The sequence below is a fragment of the Dasypus novemcinctus genome, chromosome 17 (assembly GCF_030445035.2).
Source record: "Dasypus novemcinctus isolate mDasNov1 chromosome 17, mDasNov1.1.hap2, whole genome shotgun sequence".
Lineage (NCBI taxonomy): Eukaryota > Metazoa > Chordata > Mammalia > Cingulata > Dasypodidae > Dasypus > Dasypus novemcinctus.
The window spans coordinates 95428147-95447627 of record NC_080689.1 but is presented as its reverse complement, the minus strand read 5'-3'; the positions used below and the strand labels follow the sequence as shown (position 1 = coordinate 95447627).

General features: G+C 42.9%; 2 pseudogenes; both read left to right on the top strand.

Annotated features, from left to right (window-relative positions):
• The window catches only part of LOC131273830 (serine/threonine-protein kinase ULK2 pseudogene), a 31300-nt pseudogene extending 19072 nt beyond the window's left edge, over positions 1–12228 (top strand).
• Position 12229: 1 nt separating this feature from the next.
• LOC101412520 (serine/threonine-protein kinase ULK2 pseudogene) lies at positions 12230–14195 on the top strand (annotated as a pseudogene).
• Positions 14196–19481: the final 5286 nt, after the last annotated feature.

The following is a 19481-nucleotide window of genomic DNA, read 5'->3' as shown; positions in this document are numbered from 1 at the left end:
ATATCACCACTGACCCCACAGAAATAAAGACTATCATAAGAGGATACTTTGAAAAACTATATTCCAACAAAAATGACAATCTAGAGGAAATGGACAAATTCCTAGAAACACATAAGCAGCCCATATTGACGAAAGAAGAAATTGATGATCTTAACAAACCAATCACAAGCACAGAGATAGAATCAGTTATCAAAAATCTCCCAACTAAGAAGAGCCCAGGGCCAGATGGCTTCACAGGTGAATTCTACAAAACATTCCGGAAAGAACTGACACCAATCCTGCTGAAACTATTCCAAAACATCGAAACGGAAAGAACATTACCCAACTCCTTCTATGATGCCAACATTACCCTAGTACCAAAGCCAAACAAAGACATCACAAGAAAGGAAAATTACAGACCAATTTCTCTAATGAACCTAGACGCAAAAATACTTAACAAAATACTTGCTAATCGTATTCAACAACACATTAAACGTATTATACACCACGACCAAGTGGGATTCATCCCAGGTATGCAAGGATGGTTCAACATAAGAAAATCAATCAACGTAATACACCATATAAACAGATTGAAGGAAAAAAATCACATGATTATATCTATTGATGCAGAAAAAGCATTTGACAAAATACAGCACCCTTTCTTAATAAAAACACTCCAAAAGATTGGAATACAAGGGAATTTTTTGAACATGATAAAGAGTATATATGAAAAACCTAAAGCCAATATTGTCTACAATGGAGAAATCCTAGACTCCTTCCCTCTAAACTCAGGAACAAGACAAGGATGCCCACTGTCTCCGCTCCTATTTAACATTGTCTTAGAAGTACTTGCTCGAGCACTGAGGCAAGAACCAGAAATAAAAGGCATTCAAATTGGAAAGGAAGAAGTCAAAATTTCATTATTTGCAGATGACATGATCCTATACATAGAAAACCCTGAGAGATCTACAACGAAGATTCTAGAACTCATAAATGAGTTTAGTAAAGTCGCAGGTTATAAGATCAATGCGCAAAAATCAGTAGCATTTCTGTACACCAATAATGAGCAAGATCAGGAGGAAATCAAGAAACAAATACCATTCACAATAGTAAATAAAAAAATCAAATACTTAGGAATAAATTTAACTAAAGAGGTAAAGAACTTATACAACGAGAACTATACAAGATTGTTCAAGGAAATCAAAGAAGACCTAAATAAATGGAAGACTATTCCTTGTTCATGGATAGGAAGACTGAACATTATTAAGATGTCTATCCTACCAAAACTGATCTACACATTCAATGCAATCCCAATAAAAATCAACACAGCCTTCTTTAAGGAACTAGAAAAACTAACTATGAAATTTATTTGGAAAGGAAAGAGACCCCGAATAGCAAAAGACATAAAAAAGAAAAACGAAATAGGAGGAATCACACTACCTGACTTCAAAACATACTACAAAGCTACGGTGGTGAAAACAGCATGGTATTGGCATAAGGAGAGACACATAGACCAATGGAATCGAATTGAAAGCTCTGATATAGAACCTCACATATACAGTCACATAATATTTGATAAAGCCACTAAACCCTCTCAACTGGGAGAGAGTGGCCTATTCAACAAATGGTGTCTGGAGAACTGGATAGCCATATGTAGAAGAATGAAAGAGGATTGCCATCTCACACCTTATACAAAGATCAACTCAAGATGGATCAAAGACCTAAATATAAGAGCCAAGACCATAAAAACCTTAGAAAGCAGTGTAGGGAAACATCTACAGGACCTTGTAATAGGAAATGGATTTATGAACATCTCACCAAAAGCACAAGCAGCAAAAGAACTAATAGATAAATGGGACTTCCTCAAAATTAAAGCCTTCTGCACCTCAAAGGAGTTTGTCAAGAAAGTAAAAAGGGAACCCACACAGTGGGAGAAAATATTTGGCAATCATATATCTGATAAGAAACTTATAACTTGCATATATAAAGAACTTCTGTATCTCGAAAATAAAAAGATAAACAACCCATTTAAAAAATGGGAAAAAGACTTAAACAGACACTTCTCCGAAGAAGAAATACAAATGGCAAGAAAGCACATGAAAAAATGTTCTAAATCTCTAGCTATCAGGGAAATGCAAATCAAAACTACAATGAGATACCATCTTACACCCATAAGATTGGCAGCTATGAAAAAAACAGAAGAATACAAATGCTGGAGAGGATGTGAAGGAAGGGGAACACTCATCCACTGCTGGTGGGAATGCAGAAGGATCCAACCATTCTGGAGGACAGTATGGAGGTTTCTCAAAAATCTAGCCATAGATTTGCCATATGACCCAGCAATACCACTGTTGGGTATATACCCAGCAGAAATGAAAACAAGGACACAAACCGATATATGTACACCAATGTTCATAGCAGCATTGTTCACTATCGCCAAAAGTTGGAATCAACCCAAATGCCCATCAACAGATGAGTGGATCAATAAAATGTGGTATATACACACAATGGAATACTACTCGGCTGTAAGAACAAACACACTACAATCACATGTGATAACATGGATGAATCTTGAGAACCTTATGTTGAGTGAAGCAACCCAGACATTGAAGGACAAATACTACATGACCTCAATGATATGAAATAAACAAGCTGCCCTAGATAGCAAGAGACTGAACGATAGGCTTACAGGAAATCAGAGAATGGAGGAAGGATATGAAACGTTGTCTGCAGGGGTAGAATTTAAGATGAGATGGTGGTAAGTATGAACACAAAGAAGAGATAAAATGGGGGCAAGGGGTTGCCTATGGTTGGGGCTTTACGGGTTTGAGGGTGGCTGGGGTGGGACGGTTGGGTAACGTTGCCCAAAATGGGGGGAGGGAGGGGTAGCATACCAACATAGGAGAGGGACTGGAGGTGGTGGAGAGTAAAATGCCGAGAAATCATAACAAAATGTAATAAAGAGGGTTACCTGTTTAGAATGCGCGGAGAGGAGGGTCTGATGCAAGACGAGCTCCTGGAGAATGTCTAAATGCTCACTCTGCCAGAGTGGGTGACACCAAGGGGTAGAATCCCAAGTAGTGAGAGTGGGGGTGGACCCACATCCTGGGGAGGAATAATGCCACCAAATAGAGGGAACTCTATCCCTCGAGAGAAAGGGTGGCTCCCGGGGCGTTGGGGCAGTTGAGCAAATTAGGCCCTGAACACTATTCCATCTATCTCTGGAAGTGGCTCCTCAGGAAACGGAGCTTGGCTGTCACTGTGGGCACCAAGGTGGAAGGGAAAATGGACGTTAAATGTGTGGAACCAAAGTAAATGGGGGGAAAGAGAGGAGTTTCTTGAGAGTACACAAGGACGGATATAAAACATGTAATATTACACCATAACATATAGGAGATGACAGACTGATAATGTAAACCATATTGTAAAACATAGGATAACTAAAAATGTAAAGAATTGTGTATCCTAAAGTATCCACCATAATGTAAGCACAGATGTCACCTTGTTAGAAATCTAATATCTCAGACTCTGTACATCACCTTAAGTAAATATGATATGAATAGGGTGTAAGAGTATCGATGTGGAAGGAAAAAGGTTATATGGTGGATGTATGGGAATGCTGTATATTATATATATGCATTGCTGTGGTCTAGGACTCCTATGAAGAAATGCTGAATAATTGGGGGGGGGGGGGGAAAGGATAAGATGTGGAATTTTTTCAAGTCAACATTCCTTAAGTTCTATATCTAACTTTATCCAAGTTCTTTATCTATCCGTTAAACCCATCGCTATATGCCATTCCCTAGTAAGGGACCACGACATTATATTGGGCCTCAAATTTCGGGGAGTTCTGGATCACAGAGTGTTTCAACAATGGCAATGGAGAGATACTGGTATGGGATACCAATGACAAGTGATATATGGCTGACAGGGAGCTGTACAGAACATATGTCCAGGGTGCATGGCAATGATTGGATATACTCATAGCGGCAACAATTAAAAACCACAGCAGGGGGAGTACTGGGTTTCTGGCCAGTGGTGCTCTGTCGTGGTCCCCAGGGGAACAGCGACAGTCTCCCAGGTACAGCGGAGGGGACCGGGAGGAAATGAGGGTTCAACAGTGAGCCCCTGATGCTAATGACTATGTTTGTGAGCTGATAAACCTAAAATAAGAACAAGGCATAGAGCAACATTGTGCCTGGGAATTTCCTCCTGTCAGCCTTCATGTTACTCAAATGTGGCCAGTCTCGAAGCCAAACTCAGCATGTAAATGCAATGCCTTCCCTCCAGCGTGGGACATGACACCCGGGGATGAGCCTCCCTGGCAACGAGGGACCACTATCAAATACCAACTGATGATGCAACTGGAAAAGGACCTTATATGGAAGATTCAATGCGGATCAGCAGAATATCCATGTCTACATAAAATAACATGTCTTTAAAATGCTGTTTGACCTAAAGTAAGGGGGAAATGGAAAGGAGAAATGAGTTTATATGGCTACGAGTTTCTAAAAAAGAGTCTGGAGGCTGGCAGAAGGATTGCCCTCATGCACAACTGAGCAGAGTCAGAGAGACAGATAAAGCAGATACAACCCCCAGATATTGGCTCCTATGAAGGCTAAAGAGACCCATGAGAGTTATGGTCATGGCCGATGGGGTTGACTAACAGGGCAGATGGCCCCTCTTTGGAAACGGTGTTTATGTGTGATGAATCTGGACTCAGATGGGATCTCCCTTCATAAGGCTTTCATGCTAATGTGATAGAGGTGCAGTTAACGTTGGGGTTTAAGATAGATTTAGGGGATTTGAATCTCTGGACCGACAATGTGACAACCAGGTCCTGAGCCTCAACAGACTCCAGCACCTACAATCTGATTTATTGGACTTATCACACTCAGCTAAGATGGAGTTGAAGAAGGACAATCACCACACCATGGAGCCTAAAGTGATTACAACCGAAAATGGGAGGATTGCATCCAGCATCCATGTGGAATCTGAGCCTCCTCTTGACATAGAGGTGCAATGGACACTACCAATCCAATGTCCACAAAGAAGAGGTGGCATTGGATTGGGAAAAGTGGACATAGTGGAAGATGGGTGTGGGGAAAGGCAGGAAGAGATGAGAGGTGGAGGCGTCTTTGGGTCATGGAGCTGCCCTGGATGGTGCCTCAGAGGTAATCACCGGACATTGTAAATCCTCACAGGGTCCACTGGATGGAATGGAGGCGAGTATGGACCATGATGTGGACCATTGTCTATGAGGTGCAGAGGTGCCCAAAGATGTACTTACCAAATCCGATGGATATGTCATGATGATGGGAACGAGTGTTGTTGGGGGGGGAGAGGGAGGGGGGGTGGGGATGAATGGGACCTCACATATATATTTTTAATGTAATATTATTACAAAGTCAATAATAAAAAAAAAAATAAATAAAAAAAAAAAAAAAAAACTTTTGTACTATGCGTGCCCCCAAATGGTAATTTTGGAATTAGTAAACTTGTTTTCTAGTTATTTGTCCATAGAGAGAAATTAGTTTTGCCCCAGAATAGATCCTACCAACAATTTCATACATACCAGATTTAGACAATTTAGAATATTTCTTGGGACTTTTGAGCAGATAATATTTAAATAATGTTTAAGAATTGAGTTGATGTTTGGGCATGTTATGATGAGGGAATGTATTTTGCTTGTGGGATAAATAGGTGTCAGTGGGGTTGAAGTGTACACACTATAGACTGGATAATAGCCTGAAAATACTTGGTCTTAAACCCTAGTACCTATGCTTGCTACCTTTTATGAGACATACTTGTAGTTAATTTAATTCAAGATAGAGAGATTATTCTGGGTTTTAAGAATGGGGTATAAATACAACCACATGTATCCTATATTAGGGAGGAAGGATAACTGACAGATAAATAGGAAATGGCAATGTGAAGGCAGAGCAGAGAGACATTTGAAATTGCTGGACTTGAGAAATAATTTAGCTTCCAAACAAGGAATTCTATCGGCACCACGGTCTAGTAGAGGCATGGGATATATGCTCCTGCAGAACCTCCAGAGGTATGGCCTTACAGAAACCTTGATTTCAGCCTTGTGATACGATTTCAATTTTCTGGGTTCAGAATAATATCTTTGAAGAATTGAGAAATAATTTTAGTGGACATAATGTCTGTTTCCAAGATGGCCTTATTATGTGCTGGTATTTACTTAGAAACAAATAGAAAGCACATTTTAAGTGATGCATTTAATATTCCTATGATAAAGTGGTAGGAATGTGTGGTCCTTGTCCATTCTGATGTGGAAGCCAGTGATGACATGTGATGATCTAGTCTCCAGCCTCCACGGAGGTATCTTCAGGATCCTCAATCACTATCAGCTGCAAGTCCAGACAGAGTATTAGCAGAAGCATTGACTTGTACCAGCAGAAACCAAAACAGGCTCCTAAATTGCTCATCTATTACACATCCGCCTGGGCATCTGGGGTCCCCGTTCAATTCTGTGGCAATGGTACTGGAACAGATTTCACTCTCGCTATCACCAAGGTGCAGGCGGAAGATGCAGGAGATTATTACTGTCAGCATTTTTACAGCCTTTCTCCTACAGTGCTTCAGCCTCCAGCACAAACCCCATCCCCTGGCTGCCTGTAGGTGATTCCTTGCTCCATCAGCTGCTTCCTCCCTCCGCAGCTCTGAACATGAACACTTCCTCTATCTGCCCAAGATGCTGTGCCTCATAACTCATTCCTTAGAGGTTTTCAGACCCAGGGGAATGTTAAGCACTTGGTCTTTTCTGGATTTCTTTTGGTGAGATTATGTATGAAAAGTGTTGTAGAGTTCTCATAGACATGGCAAGGTATTTTGTATAAGAGGACACTGCATCTTTCAGGTGGATGGATCTTGTCTGAACCAATAACCTGTCTCTACCCTTTGAGGAAGACTGCAGTGAGTTTTACACATTGACAGATGATTTTCTCTTCTCTGTCTCTCTTTGACTGTGGGATTTAAATTTTAATGCCTTATTCTCTAAGTTTTCCTCCTTTCATTGCAATTACCCTCCAACTTAGGACCTTCCAAAATGGGCCTTTCCTATTCAAAGCCTCTGCCTAGAAGGTGGTCTCCCTAGATCACTCTTTCCTTGCACACACCCCCTTTTCCAGCCTAAGGAAGTTTCAGTGTTACTGAGGGTGCTTTCCTTCCCTACTTCTTTCTTTAGTGTTCTTTTCTTTTCCTCCTATTTTTTCAATAGTGTTCATTCTTAGATTGGCAATTCTCTTATTATTTAACCACATAATTCTAGATACATGTGGCAGCTTTCCCCAGGACAATATCCATCTATTTTCAGCTTCCTCTTTAAATTCATCCCATAGATACCTGTTTCCAATTTCATGATTGAAGGATGAAAATTCTTAATTAACACTTAATTAACACACATCATCATCAGAATATAAAACTGGCAAAATTCCAGTCATTCTAATATTATTTATTTACCATCATCTAATACTTGAGGTAATGAAACAGCCAAATACACTGAGCACTCTTACCTGTATAAAAGCTCCTAACTCCTTACACTAACAATGTAGATATTGACAATATAGATAGCTCAGAATTGATGTCATTCGAGATATAATTATTTAATATGTACTACGTCTAAGGCACAAAATAACTGCTTTCATTCTAGTTGGTGGAAACATAAAATCAGTTGTGTAAATAAATATTTACTATGTCATTTTTACTTTATTTTTAAAGGATCTTGAGATTACATATATATTACATCACAAATATAGTGTATTCTCATAAATTCTACCCTGTTTCCCACCCTTATTTCCCCTGTTAACTTCATCTTTCATTAGTGTGGCACACATGTTACAATTGATGAACATATTTTGAAAAGTTGCTACTAAGCATGGTCTACAATTTACATTTCAGTTTACTTTGCACTGCACAATTTTATAGGTTTGACAAAATGTATAATAGTTTGCATCCATCATTGCGATACCATGCAGAACAATTTCCAATGTCCCCAAATGTCCTGTGTTACACCTAATCTTTCCTCTCCATCTCCTCAGAATCTCTGTCAAACACTAAGTTTCACTTTTGAAGAAGGTCCACACATGCGTACATTAATATTGAGGGCTTGATACACTGATTCGCTTGCTTTTATTAGGCACTGCTTATGTACTTGAGAGATTTTTTTCCCCTCTATGTGAGTATGTAGCAGGATCCCCAGAATGGGAGTTCAATATCTTTTTTGTTTATTGTGTGTGTCTCCATACAACTAGAAACACCTTTGATAAGATGAATACATTCATGTTCCACAGCTGCATGTACCATGTACACCCTTGGATATGTCCCATTATTCCCCCACTGCCAACTCCCTGCATCAGGGACCCTCCCCTGCCATCTTTGCTGAAAAAAAATTTCCCACCATTGTAGTTTCAACCACAGACCTAGAAATCCCCAGAGTTCACTTGTTCTTTCCTACAGCATTCTTCCCGATTCCATGGATAGTCTAACCCAGCACCCTACACTGATCGTCCTCTTCAAGCACCACTGACCAAACTCACATCTCTAAACCACCATCACCCCCCTGTACTGCCAAACCACACCCGTCCACCTTATCATTGGTTTTGCCCATATTGAGCATCAGCTCACCACACTCTACTCCCTTTCTGACTCCTGATAACCTATCTTCCAGACTCTAGCTGAATGATCGCCCCAATTTGCTTAAGTCTTATCGGTGAGGTCATTTGATGATTGTCCTTCAGTACCTGGCTTACTTCACTCAATATAAGGTCTTCAAGATTCATCCATGTTATCCCGTGCGTTTATAGTGCATTCCTCCTTACAGTTGAGAAATATCCCATTGTACATATATATTACATTGTGTTTATCCATTTGTCTGTTGAGGGACGGGGTTGCTTCCCTCTTTTGGCAATAGTGGTAAGTGTCTCTGTGAACATTGTGGGGATCTATCTCTTTTTGTCCTTGTTTCAAATCTTCTGAGTATAGACCAAGCAGTGGATTTCCAGATCATATGGAATACTAAGCATATAAAACACACTATTGAAAAAGTCTGAGAAATATGACTCTATAATTCCATGAGAAACAATATATGGTTAGCCCATTTATAAGCAACAATTTTCTCAGCTAGTATTTCTCCTAAAGGAGTACTAAATCTCTGCTTTATTGGGAAAGGGTTATGAGAAAAAAAATATTGATGTTGTCTGACAATGACTCCTATAATTTAGATAAATTAATATATTTTTGGGGATCTTAGGTCGTATCTCAAACCAATACATTACTAGTATTTATATAATGGACATCATTTTACAGGAAAGGAGAAATTCTTGTCAAAGGATTGAAAGTAAGATTTTGAAAACTGGAAGTGGAAATTTAAAAATAAAAGTCAGTTTCTCTTCAACTGTGCCTTCCTTCTTTGTCTATTTTCCTCACTTGATAGGACAGTTGACACTCTCGTAAGGAACTAATGCAGCTGGTGATTTTAAATTGAAGCTTATGCTCATTTACCATTGGGAAAATCCCTGGACTGTTAAAAAATATGCAAAATCTACTCTATGTTCTAAAAATTGAACAAGAAATTCTGAACAACAGCCCATCTGTTTACAACACGGTAAGCTGAATAATTTAAACCCACTGTTGAGAACTACTGCTCAGAACAAAAGATTCCTTTCAAAATGTTACTGCACATTGACAATGCACTTGGTCACCCAGAAACTCTGATGGTGTTGTACAGTGAAATTCATATCATTTTCATGCCTGATAGCACAACATCCATTTTGCAGTTCATGAATTGTGGAGTCAATTTGAATCTCAGGCCTTATTATTTAAAATTACATTTTATAAGACATAGCTGCCATAGACAGTGTTTTCTTTTCTGGATCTCAGCAAAGTAAATGGAAAAATTTCTGAAAATGATTCACCATGATACATGACATAAATTATATTTATAATTTGTGGGAGGAGTTGAAAATTTCAAAACTGACAGGACTTTGGAAGTTGATTCCAACTCTCATGAGAGACGTTGAGGTGAATTAACTGCAGATGGTGTGGATATGGAAGGAGAATTAGAGTAAGAAGTGGACCTGAAGATCAGATTGCACTTCTGCAACTTATAATAAAACTTAAATAGATGAAGACTTGCTCCATGTGAATGAGCAAAGAAATTGGTATCTTGAAATAGATTCTATTCCTGGTGAAGATTCTTCTCGAGTATACATGGATCATTCTCCAGAGAAGACTACATGCTTGGTAACAGAACAAGACTCAACAAATTTGGAAAGATTGAAATTTGCAACATCTTTTCTCTGACCACAACAGAATGAAGCTGGGAATTAATAAGGGACAGGGAACCAGAAAAGGCACAAAGATATGGAATTTAAACAGCACACTCTTACACAGTCAGTGGGTCAAGAAGGAAATTGAATAAGAAATCAGTACCTACCTTGAAACAATGAAAATGAAAACATAACATATCAAAACATATAAGAGAGTCGCGCGGGAGCGTGGGCCTCGCGAGGCGGGAGGCACCGGGGCACGGCTGGGCCGGTCCGAGGGCGGTGGCCGCTTCTTCACCAGCGCCCCGGGCGCAGAGGACCGCCGAGCTGGGGATGGGGAGGCCCGGGGCCCACCCCTCTCCCGGGCCCGCGCGTGGCTCCCGGGGCGCACAGTGACGGCGGCGGCGCCCCTGCCCCACAGCGCCGAGGCCGCTTCGCCAGGCAGCCCGCGGCGGCGGCGGGCCGGACCGTGAGGAGCGGCCGGGACCCGGCGAGGCCTCGCTGACCCCGGCCCCGCGCGGCGGCCTCCCCGCTTCCGCCCCGGCCTCTCAGGCAGGAGCGTGCGCCCGGGCCCGGGGCCGCGGCTGCCCCAGGCCAGCCGCCCGCGAGCGCGCTCGGGCCCCGCGGGCCCCCGGTGCTGATCCCGGCCCCCTCCCCGCCCGCCCGCCGCGTGCCCCGCCAGGGAGGTGGTGGGCGACTTGGAGTACAGCAAGAGGGACCTCTGCTTGGAAAGGAAATTAAAATCTTAAAGGAACTTCAGCATGAAAATATTGTAGCATTCTGTGATGTTCAGGAATTACCCAGCTCTGTCTTTCTGGTGATGGAGTATTGCAGTGGTGGAGACCTGGCAGATCATTTGCCAGCTAAGGGGACTCTCAGTGAAGATACCATCAGAGTGTTTCTGCATCAGATTGCAGCTGCCATGAGAGCCCTGCACAGCCAAGGGATAATCCACAGGGGCCTGAAACCACAGAACATCTTGTTGTCTTACGCCAATCGCAGGAAGTCCACTGTCAGTGGTATTCGCATCAAAATAGCGGATTTTGGTTTTGCTCGTTACCTACATAGTAATATCATGGCTGCAACGTTGTGTGGATCCGCAATGTATATGGCTCCTGAAGTTATAATGTCTCAACATTATGATGCTAAGGCAGACTTGTGGAGCATAGGAGCAGTGATATATCAATGCCTAGTTGGAAAACCACCTTTTCAGGCTAATAGTCCTCAAGACCTAAGGATGTTTTACGAAAAAAACAGGAGCTTAATGCCTAGTATTCCTAGAGAAACATCACCTTACTTGGCTAATCTCCTTTTGGGTTTGCTTGAGAGAAACCAGAAAGATAGAATGGACTTTGAAGCATTTTTTAGCCATCCTTTTCTTGAGCAAGTTCCGGTAAAAAAATCTTGCCCAGTTCCAGTCCCCATGTATGCTGGTTCTGTCTCTGGAAGCTCCTGTGGTAGCTCCCCAACTTGTCGACTTGCCTCTCCACCATCCTTTCCAGAGACGCAGCATATTCAGGAAGAAAACGTATCTTCCCCACCGTTGGGCCCGCCCAACTACCTACAAGTGTCCAAAGATTCTGCCCGTACTAGTAGCAAGAACTCTTCCTGTGACACGGATGACTTTGTTTTGGTTCCACTCAACGTCTCTCAGACCACTCATATAATATGCCAATGGGAACTGCTGGCAGACGTGCTTCAAATGAATTCTTGGTGTGTGGAGGGCAATGCCAGCCTACTATGTCACCTCACAGTGAGACAGCACCCATTCCAGTTCCTACTCAGATAAGGAACTATCAACGCATAGAGCAGAACCTTACATCTACTGCCAGCTCTGGCACAAATCTCCGTGGTTCCCCAAGATCTGCAGTGGTACGAAGGTCTAACACCAGCCCTATGGGTTTCCTCCGACTGGGACCCTGCTCCCCAGCTCCAGCAGACACAGCACGAACTGCTGGACGAAGACTCTCTACAGGTCTTCCGGGCCTTACTCTCCTTCTGCTTTGGTGGGTGCGGTTCCTGAGCAGTTTGCGCAGTGCTGCTGTGGGCGTCCTCAGGGCCATGAATCCAGGAGCGGGAACTCCTCAGGTTCTCCAGTGCCACAGGCTCACTCGCCACAGTCTCTCTTATTGGGTGCTAGACTGCAGAGCGCCCCTACCCTCACCGACATCTACCAGAACAAGCAGAAGCTCAGAAAGCAGCACTCTGACCCCGTGTGCCCCTCCCAGGTGGGGGCTGGGTATAGCTACTCCCCTCAGCCCAGTGGGCTGGGCAGCCAGGGAACTCTCCCACCAAACACATGGGATCCTCTCCTGGAGTTCTGACTGGTTCTTTAAAACTCCTCTGCCAACAATCATTGGCTCTCCAACTAAGGCCACAGCTCCTTTCAAAATCCCTAAAACGCAAGTGTCTTCCAACCTGCTGGCCTTGGTTCCCTGTCAGGGGCCAGCTGAAGGGCTGCCTGAGGACGGCAGTGACCCGCGGGAATGCTGCCATTGTCCCCTAGCGCAAGGCAGCGAGAGGCAGCCACCCGAGCAGCACGGCAAGGCCGCCTTCGGCAGATCTGGGAAATTATCAGATCCACAAGTAAAGGCATCCTTAGGTGGTCAGCTACATCAGGGTAGCACAGACAGTTTAAATACAGAACGACCAATGGACATAGCTCCTGCAGGAGCCTGTGGTGCGGTGCTGGCACCTCCTGTTGGAACAAGTTCTCGGGCTGCCCCGCTCACGGTAGGGTCCCCTCCACACAGTGCCACGGCCCCCGCTTGTACCCACGTGGTCCTTAGAACGAGAACAACTTCAGTGGGATCCAGCAGCCCTGGAGGCTCCCTCTGCTCTGCCAGCGGCCGCGGGTGTGTGGGCTCACCGCCCGGGCTGTGCTCGGGCTCGTCCCCTCCGGGAGCAGAGGCAGCCCCCAGCCTGAGATACATGCCTTACGGTGCTTCACCCCCCAGCTTAGAGGGGTTCATCACCTCTGAAGCCCCTGACCTGCCTGAGGAGACCCTGATGGAGCGAGAACACACAGACACCCTCCGCCACCTGAACGCAATGCTGATGTTCACGGAGTGTGCGCTGGACCTCACGGCCGTGCGGGCCGGGAACCCAGAGCTGTGCACATCTGCCGTCTCATTGTACCAGATCCAGGAGAGCGCCGTTGTGGACCAGGTCAGCCAGCTGAGCAAAGACTGGGGGCGGGTAGAACAGCTGGTGTTATACACGAAAGCAGCACAGCTGCTCGCAGCTTCTCTGCATCTCTCCAAGGCCCAGATCAGGTCCGGGAAACTGAGCCCATCCACGGCGGTGAAACAAGTTGTCAAAAATCTGAATGAACGATATAAATTCTGCATCTCCGTGTGCAAGAAACTTACAGAAAAGCTGAATCGCTTCTTCTCTGACAGAGATTTATTGATGAAATCAACAGTGTAACTGCAGAGAAAACTCATCTATAACTGTGCCGTAGAAATGGTTCAGTCTGCTGCCCTGGATGAGATGTTTCAGCAGACTGAAGATATTGTATATTGCTATCATAAGGCAACCCTTCTTTTGGAAGGCCTAACTAAAATTCTACCGGACCCTGCAGATATTGAAAATATACATAAATATAAATCTAGTATTGAAAGAAGATTGTCGGCACTCTGCTACAGCCCTGGGACCATGTGAACAGTGGTTTGTCCCATTGCCTAGTCAGTAAGAATGTGAGATGATACATTTGGGATTACAGCATGGGTTCTCTTGCCATCCCCAGGAAACTATAGTTTCTTCACTGGTGACTACCAAAGAACAGCGGTGATTTCAAAAAGGAAAAACAATCCCAAAACTACATATTTGTAGGAAATCTGCCTTATCGGAGAAGTTGTCCATTCCCTTTTTCTTTGTGGATACAGAAGCAAGAGTATTCCACTTGGCTCTCAGTTTGAACGTGGTAAATAAATATACTTTAAAAACTAGAATGATCAGTACTGTTATTCTTAAGAATAAGAGTGAAGCAAAGTGAGTGGCTCTTCCCTCAGCTCACCAGAGTGTTGTGTGAAATTCCACACAGATGGGAATGTTGGGAATGAGTTTGCCTTTCTCCTAGACTCCTAGACAATTCCTAAGGGATGACAGTGAAAATCCACATCTCACCCAGGCAGTTTAATATCTGGGGTCATTTTGTCTAAATCAGAGTGTGCCTCCTAAAACAGCTCACCAAGAAATAGCTTAAGAAGAGGCGAAAGATGGCTCATGGAAGAAATTTTGAAATCTTCAGTTTGACCTAATGTGGATGCATTAATCTTCTAAAATATTTCATATTGCACTAATTTATTAAAACAACTGTGTATTGGATTTTGCAATTTAAAACTAAATGATGCACAATGGACTTGTTTAAAATATTTTACTTGATATATATATAATTCCCTTTCCAGAATTCAGATGTACTCTCTAGTGAACTTTTAAATGGTAAAAACTTGTATTCATGTGAACCTTTGCATATATATATTTTTTAACTTCTTCATCTACAACTACAGATTTTGTCAGTAATATTTTGAGTTGCTAATGTTTGCTTTTGGTTACATTTTAAAATGTGCATGCAGAATGTGCATTGATGCCTATGACCTCTAGGTTTCTTAAAGGCTAGGTTTATTTGGGCAGTATTAGAACAAATATCATAAATTGAGAGACCCTCTCAAGAATTCATATAGGGCCAAAACAGAGTTGGTGATCTAAATGCTTATTAGTGATGTGGCCTTTCTCTATAAAGTTAGTGAAAAATGAGGTTTATTTTTAAATGAAGTTGGTTTTCTCTTAGGAAAATGGGCAGCTCTCTCCAGCCTGAAGTGTTTTCATGTCAGTCCTGACAGTTCACCAAATAGCTAGTCATGGAGAATGCAGGCACTTAACATCCCTCCAGAAGTGATTCCAACATTGTATACTACTTTGTTTCTTTTACTTACCTGCTTGAATACTTGAATAAACCATCCTCCACTTTTAATCCTTTTATTTGATTCCTTAGATGACTTAATGTGAACTCTGACAAATTGCACATGCGCTCTTTGGCGTTCATCTAATTTTAGTGTTCTGATGAAAACCAACAAAGACAAACCAGTTTTTTCCTTTACATTGTCAAAGTGATGTAATTTTTACCTGATTTATCTGTATGAAATTCAAGCAGTTAATTTGAACTTTTATTTATATGATATTTGTATTTTTAGATCTTTAATACAGTATTTCTACCTCTCATTTGTAACTGCATGCATTATTCTTGAAACTAGGTAAAACTCACTGAATTGTTGTGTAATAGCTTTTTTATTATTGTCTGTACAAATGTATATTAAGGTAAAATAAAACCGACAAAGTGTCTCTAGGGTAGAACTGAATCCATGTTAAGTAGCCTGTCAGGCAGATGATTCCTTGGTGAGTTTGGAGCCCTGGTTCCGAATGTCCTTCGTCCTTCTGGACTTAAGGTGCTTGGTGGCCATCAGGCAGGCTGAGCACAGAGTCGTCAGCGGCGATCCCTCTTGCTGCTTGGCCAGTGTTATCAGCACTGTTAAGAATGACGCTGCATTTTATGCGATATTTCAGAGTCGACAGTGCAATTTCATCTATTATCTCAGTTAGCAGCATTATCTCAGTTGCTCCTCAGGTGGTATGTTTCTTCTCTCCCCTCATCTCCTCCCCCCGCCCCTTTTTTTTAAACACAAGGTGAAACAGGCTCAGAGAGGGCAAGTGCTTGGACTAAAGTCAGGCAATCAGGGAAGTGGTCAGGCCATCATTTTGTGACTTCCAGTTTCATTCTTCTTCCTCTCATATAATAGAGTTTTTGTAATAGATGGTATGTTTGAAACAGTTCCGTCTGAAATGGTGGAGAATTGAACAACTGTAAATTCATGGCCAATGGTTCTGATCATATTTCTGTTATTGAGGCAAATGGTTTTAAGAAATTTTTGCCTTGATTATAGCAATAATAAACAAATGCTTTATGTTTCAAAAAAAACATATGAGAAGCAGCAAAAGCGGTGATAAAAGGGAAATTTATAGCCATAAATATTTATTTAAATAAAAAGAAAGAATAAAGATCAAAGACCTAACTGAAAACATGGAGGAACTCGAAATAAAAGAAAAAAAAATTTCCAAAGCAAACATAAAATAGGAAATAGCAAAATTTAGAGTAGAACTAAATGACATGAAAGTTAAAAATGAATTCCAAGTCTAGTTTTTTGAGAAAATTTATAAATCATCACAATCTGAGGAGCAGATGTATTTCAAACACTTGGGCACCCACCTGCCCATGAGCTGTTCAGGGTTCATCTCCCAGTGCCTCCAAAAAAGGAAAAAGAATAGATGCCCCCTACCACCTCATCAGAGCAATACACTGTTGCAACATAACTGTATACCACCATGAGAGAGCTAGACTCTGCCACTGCCGCAACAAGCAGAGGCCACCAGCCAGCAGATGCCACAGCTCAGAGGGAGCAGATATTGCAGTCACCCCTCGGGCTGAAGTGTGGTTTGCTGGCCTGGCGGGGGAGCAGCCGCGGCAGGCCAAGCCACTGCCCCCATAATAGGGTGGCTGGTCGGACTCACCGCCACCCCTGAAGGGAGCTCGGCATGGGCGCAGAGTGCCCTCGGGTCTCCCCTTCTCGGCAGCCATGCTTCTGCGGCCGCCCCTCCTCCCAGATGGCGCCACCCGATGCCTTGTGGGGCGGCACCCTTCTTCTTCTTTCTCCCTGTGCAGGCGCAGGGCGGAAAAATCCAGTCTGCCCTTTTCCCTTCCCCCGACAGCAGCAACAGCCAGGCGTGGGCAGGAAACTCAAGTCTGCCCTCCACCCCAGCAACAGCAGCCACCAATCCCTAAACCCTGCCACTTCCCCCAGCAACAGCGACAGCCAATCCCTAACCACCACCCCTCCCCCATCCAGTATCGCCCACTGACCTTTCGCCGGCAACCAATCAGAACAGGGCGTGGCTTCGACCAATCAGCCTTCCCCAGCCCCTATAAAACTGTTGCCTCTCCCTCAATAAAGTGGACTTGCGTGTTTACCTTGTCTCCGCGGTAGTTCTTCTGCCATGCGCCCTCCAGTCCTGAGAGCCCCCGACAAGGGCCTGGCCTCCCTTGTCCCCAGTTCGTCGCCTGCTTCTCCGGCCGACCCCTTCGTTGCCTGCTTCTCTGGGCGACCCCTTCGTCGCCGGCTTCGCCGGGCGACCCCGTCAGCCGAACCGCGCAACCCCTTGTGAGACCGATCCCTCGTCTGCTGCCGGACCGACCCCTCGTCCCAAGTGGGACCTACCCTTCGTCCCAAGCGGGACCGACCCCTCGTCCAGAGCTGGACCGACCCCTCGTCCGCAGCCAGATCCCACCTCTACCGACTGAGCAAGCCGCCGCAAGATATGGCACAGGCCGTTGGGCAATTGTCTCTCATGTGGTAGGTCCTGTGTTTGGTTCCTCTTGCCTCCTGGAGAAGGTGAGCAAATGATGAGCAGACAGAGTAAAGAACCATCTGGGGGAAATGGGAGATAAATATAGAAAAATGAAAGAAATTTTCTTAGAAGCAGCTTTTTAAAAATTTGACAAACACTTAGCTAGACTAACAAAGCAGGGAGAGAGAGAAAGTGCAAATAAAATAAAAAATGAGTGAGTGCATATCACCACTGATCCCACAGATATAAAGATTACCATAAGAAGATACCATGAAAAGTTGTATGCCAATAAGATTGAAAACTTAGGTGAAATGGACACTTTTCTAGAAATGCACAAGACATACACTGGCAAAAGAAGAAATTGATGAACTCAACAGACCAATCACAAGTACTGAATTATCAATAAAAACTTCCTAACCAAGAAAAGCCCAGGATCAGATGGCTTCATAGTTGAATTCTATTAAACATTCCAGAAAGAACTAATAGCCATCCTGTTTAAACTCTCACAAAAATTGAATGTGGAGGAAACATGGCCCAACTCATTCTATGATGTGAAAATTACTCTATTACCAAAACCACATAAGGACATCAACAAAAAAGAAAACTACAGAACAATCTTGTGGATTTTACATTTTACATTACTGTGCTATTCATTCCATAATTATTCTCAAGCTTTCTGTCAATTGGCATTTACATCCCTGGACTAACATTTTCAGCCACAGTCTTATTTAGAAACCAGCTGTTACTCACTATAATGTTACCATCAATTCTGTACATTTTTACATTTTTACAGTAAAGTTAACTAAGTAGCTGATCTCATTTCTCATCTTGACTCTTTTAAGAAACCATCATCTACTATCATGTCTTGAAGATATTTTCCTACATTTACTGTTAGAAGCGGTATGGTTCTTGCTTTTATGTGAAGGTTTTTGTTTCATTTAATTTTTATATAATGTGTAAGATAGGGGTTCCCTTTCCTTCTTTTAGCTATGGATATACAGCTCTCCCAGCATCATTTGTTGATGGACTGTTCTGACAGAGCTGAGCGGGTTTGAGAGGCTAGTCAAAAATCACTTGACCACAGATGTGAGGATCTGTTTCTGAACAATCATTTTGGTCCCACTGGTTTATGTGTCTGTCTTTATGTCAATGCCATGCAGTTTTTAACCACTATGTATCTATGTAAAATGATTTAAAGTATAGAAGGGAGAGTCCTCCAACTTTGCCTTTCCTTTTTAAGAAGTATCTGGCTATTCAAGACTACTCACACTTCCACAAAAATTTGATAATTATATTTTAGATTTATGTAAAAATGCTGGTGGAACTTTTATCAGGATTGTATTGAATCTGTATATCAATTTGAGTAGAATTGGCAGCTTAATGCTATATGGTCTTCTAATATGTGAACATGGAATGATTTTCCAATTGTTTAGGTCTTCTTTATTTCTTTTATTTTTCCCTCTGTATTTTTTTATATATTACATTAAAAAAATATGAGGTCCTCATATACTCCCGCTCCCACCCCCACACCCCACTCTTCCCACATCAACAACCTCCTTCATCATCCTGAGACATTCAATGCATTTGGTGAATACATTTTGGAGCACTGCTGCAGCACATGGACAGTGGTTTACATTGTAGTTTAAACTCTCCCCCAGTCCACCCCGTGGGCCATTGCAGGACATACAGTGTCCAGCATCTGTCCCAGCATTACCACCCAGGACAACTCCAAGTCCTGGAAATGCCCCCACATCATATCTCTTCTTCTCTCTCCCTACCCTCAGCAGCTACCCTGGCCACTTTCTT